Here is a 7,879-nt window from a genome sequence, read left to right on the forward strand (position 1 = left end):
CAAAAATAAAACTGTCCCACACAATCATTATTTTGGGGCGGGGTGGTCTGGGGACAGATCTGGGGGAACACTATTTTCCTGTTACTCAGGAAAGGGAAGGGAACATGATGATTCTCTAGGAGCGCGTATGTATATGAGAGAAGGCAAAGGATCCTGGGGCCTGGCCCACTGTGACTAGGATGTTCTTATGAGGACTCAACCTGGCAAAGCAGTCTACTCAGACCAAATCAGACTCCTGCTCCTCTGGTGGCTCACTGCCAGCCAACCCGCATTCTCATGAGAGGGCCAGTCTACTGGGGAGGACCTTAGGGTAAAAGACCCTCAGTCTTCCATTGGACTGTGCACTCATAAGTGGAGCTAAACCAACAAAGGGGACCCCCCTTGCATGGGTTCCCCATTCTCTCTGATTAATGATAGAACTTTTGCACTGCAACCCCCTCCTCCCCTGGGAAGGCTTGCATAGGCCCAAAGGAGAGCTTGATGCCCAATGTATCAGATCTTCCCTGCGTGTGTGGACAGGGTAAACACTGGGTGCGGGTATGGAGCTTTACTCTCTTTCAAAATTCCTAGGTTCAGACCAGCATTGTACGGTATGCGCATCTGCTGGCATGGGGAATCATGGAAGAGGGGGTGCCCTAATTTCCAGTCACCCTAAGAGAGTGGGCTCACCATGTTGGGGCACAAGCAAGGGTGCACATGTCCAAACGGGCAAACAGGCTGGCAGAGGGCACACCATGAGAGCTTCTTGGTAGCTGTCACCATGACAGGGAGAGCAGTTGCTGGGGAACCCATCCCTGCAGCTTCCCTATATAGAGCAACCTGGCTGGGTGGCATCCCATGGCCTGACACTCTCATGAGAGAGCAGTCCGTGGGAGGTGATGGCATCGCACATTGTTAGTAATTCAGCTCAACACCCCTGTCCCCACAGATGGTTCTTTTCATGAGTTGTGTGTGTGTGGGGGGGTGCCCCCATGGCCTTACACTCTCATGAGTGAGCAATCTGCTCAGGATCAGCACCCATCATTATCACAGAGGAGGCACCTCCTCTCTCATTGTTGGCAATGCTGTTCCTGCTGCCCAGCCCTTCTCATGAGTAAACCTAGGGACCACACAGGTAATCCCAAGGGGAAGGTGCTGGTCCTCCCTTCCCCAATGTCACTATACAAAAAATAGACCGTAGCCATTCAAGGATCCCTGGTTGGGGCTGCCCATTAAAACTGGCCCCCGGTATCCCCACCCAGCCATATGCTTCTGTCCCAGCACTCTAATGTGGTGTCTTGTTTACGTTGCCACCTGGAGTGCTTGTGCTTATGAACATACATCTTTGTCACTTCTTTTTCAGGCAGCAAAGTACTTAGTGCCTGTCCGGTCATCTGGTCCCCTTTCTCTCCTGTGACTTTGCCATTTAAAGACTGACAAGCTTGGGCTGGGGCACTGTGGTGTCGCTGTTGCCGGGCTATTGCTTTGTTGGATTGGAGACAGGAGGGGTTGGATGAGTGCTCAGAGAGGTGGCCAGTGAGAAATGCTGCAGGCATGGAGCAGGCGTGATCCAGGTCTCTATGATTGTGATTCCAGAAACTTCAGGGAACTGTGGTTATGGCACCGTCTGTTTTCAGCAGTAACACTGCGGTGGCCAAATCTCTGGTTTTGGCAGAGAAGCTTTGTGCAAACTGAAGGTTCAATTTGGAGTTTGGTAAGGCAAACCACAGGTTGCTTTTGCTATGAAACCGCAGTTCCACACATTCAGGCATAATGGAGTTCTAGCCATTTAACTCTGGTTTTGCATTACGTCTGAATGTGGCCATTGAGATGGGAAACACAGGGTTAGCTTAAAGTAATTAGCTTATCATTGGTGGTCAATGAGATGTGTTGCAAGCCTGCAAATCTGAAGTATGAGATGGTGGCACCCTAGTGTATACACACCACATAAATATACAGTTCATCATTTTGTTTAATATCCTTTAGTCTCTGTTAAGCCATGGATCCCAGATTCACAGACCTGATTACCCCCAAACCAACCATCCATTACAGATTGTGTAAAAAAGGCTATAACCATTGAAAGCACCTGGTTCGTTCTTGGGACTGTAAAATAAGAATTGGACTTCAGTCTGTATGAACATAAGTGTGGTCAACTTGCCTTAAAGGCAGGGAGAACCACTCCTGGTCCCGCTGCCAACACAGTGGGGCTGATTGATCTCCCTCCCAAACGGGGCTGCGCGACCTTTAAGGCAGGTAGAGTCGCTCTGGCCCACGCTGCCCAACACAGTGTGGGCCGATCTCCCTTCCAAACGGGGCCATGCGGCCTGCTTTGGGAGGGAGACCATGTCCCCCACATCTGATGTCAGACATGGGGGCGTGGCTAGCCAGGCCCCTGCATCTGATGTCAGACTTGGGGGTGGAGCCACGGGGCACAGCGGTGGCAGCACATGGGCTGCTGCCAGCCTCCCTATGCTGCTGCTTGAGAGAAAATCAGTCCGATACTCTTGCCTGCCTCTTCCATGCTACACTGTTGCCTGATCCATGACTCTTAGGGTATCATATGTTTTGTTGGCAGACCCAGCTTTCATTGGGTAGGATACCTCTAGTTTTTATATTTTGTGTGAGTATGTTGCATCACTATAGCTGAGTGGGTCTGTTGCACCTACTGGGAAGGGATTTGGTGTGGGAAAGACTGCACTGATTCTTCAGAATCTATATGCTCCAGAAAAGAAGTAGATTCAATACATGCCTTGTTGTGAGTGTTCTCTTTTTGTCTTGCAGCTACCATCTGTGATTAATCCTTTCTAGGTGCTTGAAAGCTGTGTGTGTTACGTTGCTTGTAGGGATATCATAAAGGCCTTTTGTCTTTGTCATATTTAATGTTAACAGACACAAACACTAACTATTTAATGTTAACAGACTCAAGGTAAAAATGGAAGAGAGAGGAGGCAGAGTCTAATTTTTTTTTATTCTGGTAGACAGATGAGTCATTGTGATCCCCGCACTGGGGATCATCACTACTATGACATTATGTTTACATCCATAAAGCATTAAACACCATTATCACTTTATTCATCTATAAGTCATCTAGAAGTTGCATTAGTGCATGGTATAATCTTCACCTCTTTAAAGTTCTGAAGCTAATCTATTAATCTTACTATGGACTCATACAGGCTCACATACCACACAGCATTCTGCTGGCATTTTGTGCCCCACAAATATTGCTACATCTTCCGGATGCAAGTTGTGCTACAGCACACTTGTGCAGATGCCAAAATCATGCAAAGGAGTAGCATGGCCACACAGCCTTTGAAAATAAAGTTCATGCCATTGCACAACTCCCACATGCAATTTCAGCATTTGCACAAGTAAGCGTGTGTGTTGGTTATTTTAAAGAATGAACTGCATGAAGATAAGTCACTGTGGTGCTGACTCCAGTGCTCCATAGGGAGCTAAGAAGACATTGTGCCTACTGTCCCCAGCCCCCACAGAATCCTAGGTAAGATAGGGAAGAGTGTGGGGGAAGGCAGGAGGACAGAGACAAACCAGTGTGGGCAGGGAAGGTGAAGAACCAAACTAGTATTTGCAAGCAGGAACAAAGCCCCAACAGATCATAGGCACTGTAGCCTGACACAGCAGAGACCTTTCATGTGCTGCAACTGCTGTTGTAATTGATAGAAGAGGAGAGGAGTTGACTGGGTCCATGAAGTGTTGAGCTTTCCTATGCTGCCTGGCACTAGTAGTCCAAGGGGTGGGGAGTGCCCCCCCCCAGGCGATTCCAACAGGGGCTTGAGCCCACCACCACCCCAAAGTTTACGGTGCTGAGAATTCTCCATTAAGGATTCCTAGACCCCTTCCTCATTGAACTCCAGCCCTCACAGGAAAGAGAATGATGGCCTGGTGATGTACTTCCCTCCATATGAAAGTGACTCTGATGAAGTGTTAGAAAATCAGATAAATAAGCAGCATGAGTTCCCATGTGTGAGTGCTTCGAAAATCTGTCACCAGAGACAACAGCAGAACATTAAATATAATTGTGTTTACTGTGGACAACAGTAGTTCAATTTTTCTGTTTCCAAACTTTTATACTAACCATGGTTTCATACTGATTGTTTTGTAAACTAACTTGGGTCTTGCACTTAGGGTAGACAGGATATACAAGAGAGAGAGAGAGAGATTAAAAGAATACCTGTAAAGCCAACAACGTGACCAATTCTACATCAAGGAAAATTAAAGACTGGACATGTAAATCAAGAAGTAACTTTCAAAATTCAATCATTATCAGAGGTGCACCTCAGTGATTTTGGAGCCTGGACCTAAAGGCCTTTGGGGGGTCCCTTCCCCTGCAAATTAAGCATCATCATTCTTGGCTAGGTGGCCATACCACCTGGGACAGACTAGAGAGGATTGGGGTCCCCCAGGGGCTGTGGAGGCCCTGGACTTGGCCTAGAGGTCCAGGGTAAGAGCGCCTCTGATCATTATCAAATAAAATATTCAGTATGTCAACTCAATCTCTGTCTCCTCACCCCCTCTACCCCATTTTATAAACAAATCTGCTAGAAACCATGGTTATTGCTGGTAAGTGAGAGAGGAGATGGTATAATGATTTTCTGCCAAGGCGGAAACTGATCGTCAGGGGGGAGGTTTGTTACTGGTTTGCCCCAAAAGCCCAAATTCAAATCCAGAATCAAGCTTGTCAAAGTTACAGTTTCTTTTTAAGTGATCAGCTGAAACCTAAAGACAGGGCTTTTTTTTCTTCCTGAAGCATTCTGTACGAAAGTAAATAGGGAAAGAGGTCCAGAAGGCAGGATTTAATGTAATTTAAACCTGGAATTACATCAGCAGTTTCAAACAGATGGCAGAATATGGGGATAAATGTGCTTGTTCCTCATAGCTTATTTTGATACTTTCATTGTTTGTACCATTAATAAATGAGGACCATTTAAAACAATAAAAATATGGATAAAGAGATGGATGGGATTTTTACACTGGAATTAAAAAAAGAATGTGGAAATTCATGGTGGGGGAAGGGATAAAATTAATTTGCCATACTTAAATGGACAGTATCTAGGATGCTTAAGGCAACTCTGCAAATAGGTTTCCTAGGAAATGAGCTGAGCAAAAATAATGACCTTGAAATTACACTCCAAAATGTCCCAAGTATTTCACAATTTGGCTTCAAAGTAGTAATTACATTAAAATACAAAAGACTGGTGATTGCTTGCATTGTAGTAAACCCAGATGGGTCAGCTACTGTACACAGCTGCAAAAGAAAAAAAGGGCATAATTAATTGGGTGGTATTCAAGATGGTGCTACATATAAAATGCACATTGGTTTTTATACTGTGCAATGGATTCCCCTTTCACGAGGATTTCTAGAGGGCTCAACATGTAGAAGAAACATATTCCACAGATATTATGTTATGATGTGATTATAAGGATTCCAAGCGATATATTTATTTGTATGGATACATAGGCAGGTTTTAAACACAGCAGTTGAATGAAGGTGTGTGTGATCTGAGGCTGTGTTGAATATCTGACATTTTTCATTCTGATTGAAAATAGCACACCATTCATTCATTCATTCACTACATTCTTGTACCACCCACTCAATGTGTCTCTAGGCGGTTGACAAAAAAAAAGAATTAAATCAAGTCTCAAAACAAAATTAAGCAATCAAAATAATTAAAATAATTAAAACAATCCAGCACCAAATGCCCATTTTTAAAAAATAAAATAAAATAGGCCTTTAAGGCCTTTTAAAAAACAACAATTGGTAAGGAGATCAAATCCTGCATATTGGCAGGGAGAGCATCCCAAAGCTCAGGGGCAGCAACTGACAAGGCTCAATTCTGAGTCACCACTAGACAAACAAGTAGCAACTGCAGACAAACCTCTCCAGGAATTACTCTTATTTGGTACCAGTTCTTTTTTCTTCTTTCCCTAACTCCTGTTTCTTCCTTTTTGCTGGATTAATAACATGCTGAGCCAGCCCAATCAGGGTCAATCTAATGAATGGTGTCATGCCAATATAAGTACTCAGATATGCCTACCTGTATATTATGATGGCATTTAAAACAAGAAGCAAACATTTTCACATATAGAATCCCAAAAAGTTGCTGAGGGTTTTTTCTGGCACTCCCAAAAATGTTTGTGAAAAAACTTTTTTAATTTTGGCCCAGCCTGCAGATGATCCAACCTTTAAACAATGAGGTCATTCACACAATCAAAAACTGTATTCTACCCAGGTTTGGAAGCTGTGTGTGCTGCCAATTTTTCGCTGTGTGGAAGCAAGGTAGGAAGAGAACCTGGTTAGCTTTTCCTCCTACCGTGCTCCCAAACCTGGGTAAGAACACAGTTTTTGATTGTGTGAATGACCTCATCATTACCTCCCCACCAACTTCTTTTTATCGTTGCCCTAATGACACCAGGTTTGCTTGGGAGAGGAGCTGCCTGGGAGCAAAGCATGGTATCAACATTTGGCTGTTTTTAAAACCCACTGGATTTTTAAAAAAACAACAAACAGAACACTCACACTCTGTGTTGGGTAATGTTAAATTATATGCAAATAAGAATTTGCTGGATTTGCCTTCCCCTGGAGGGCAATTAAAGCTGGTTGTTGATAAACAGTTGTCGTAATAGTAGTTGAAGATAATATATTTTTGATAGATTTGGGTAGGTTACTGGATAATCTGGAAACGTTCCAGAAGGCCTCAAAAATGGAGCAACACTGTTGATAAATCTCAATAGAAACAGCTGCAGACAAAACATAAATATACAAACGTGAACATATGCAACAAGCATATGCAACAGCCTCCACACACACACAGCCATGCAAACAAATGTACACCATACACACAACCACACAGACACACTCCACAAACACCACAGCCACTGCAACACACATTAATACAAAGACACAGAAAGACAGAAACGTAGAAATGTACACTCACACAACATGAACACATATACTCACACAACAGAAACATATGCATACTCATAAGCACATGCACACAGCACTAACACTCACAGAGGCACAGAAACATATGCACACAAGAAAACGAGCACACACACACACACACACACACACACAAACACATGTACATGTATCCACACAGAAATGCACCAACGCAAATAGAAGCAATCAGAGGCAACAAAAACACAAATGCAGACCGACACAACACAAATGCACAAACGCAGATGCACATTACATATAAACACATGTACAACCACATCATGTGCAAACACAAGCAGCAGCATGTAACATACAAACACATACAATTGCAGCAGCCCTGCTTCCTCCATGTACCACTGTTCTGCCTTGCTCACTCTGGCAATGGTACTTTATCCTTTGAGCACCAGATTCTACCAAAGAAGCTGCCAAACAAAGATGGCTGCAGTACTTGCCCTAAGTTAAAGATGACTGCTTTAAAACAAGAATTTGAATTCTCTTAACTTTAGGACTAGATAATGAATTTTCAGTTAAAAGCCTATTCTTGCAATATGATTGTATTTTTTTCTAACATAAATGTCTCATTTTGGCAGTTTAGATTAAGGTGTGTCTTGGGTGGGCACAAAAATGGTTCCAAACAGTGTGGAGGCTGTAGGACAAAGCAGACTTTTTTACACTTCTCTAATTCAACCATTCGTCATTAGAATTCTCTGAAATTTGGGCAGATTATATCTCCCCCACAAGGTAGGGATAGGATACTTTGAGCCTTTTCTCACGATCGCGTGAGAGGGCTTCAGGGCAGGTGGTAGGGAAGGCTGCAGAAGCTCACCTTCCCTGCAAACGATCCGGCTGCCAGGTCTGGAAGGGCCAGAGCACACGATCCTGTGCACCCAGATGCTCCACTGCTTCCCCCAGCAGTGCGTAGGTGCAGGGGTCAGAACGTGTTGT

Source organism: Hemicordylus capensis, chromosome 6 (assembly GCF_027244095.1).
Source record: "Hemicordylus capensis ecotype Gifberg chromosome 6, rHemCap1.1.pri, whole genome shotgun sequence".
In the NCBI taxonomy this organism is placed as follows: Eukaryota; Metazoa; Chordata; class Lepidosauria; order Squamata; family Cordylidae; genus Hemicordylus; species Hemicordylus capensis.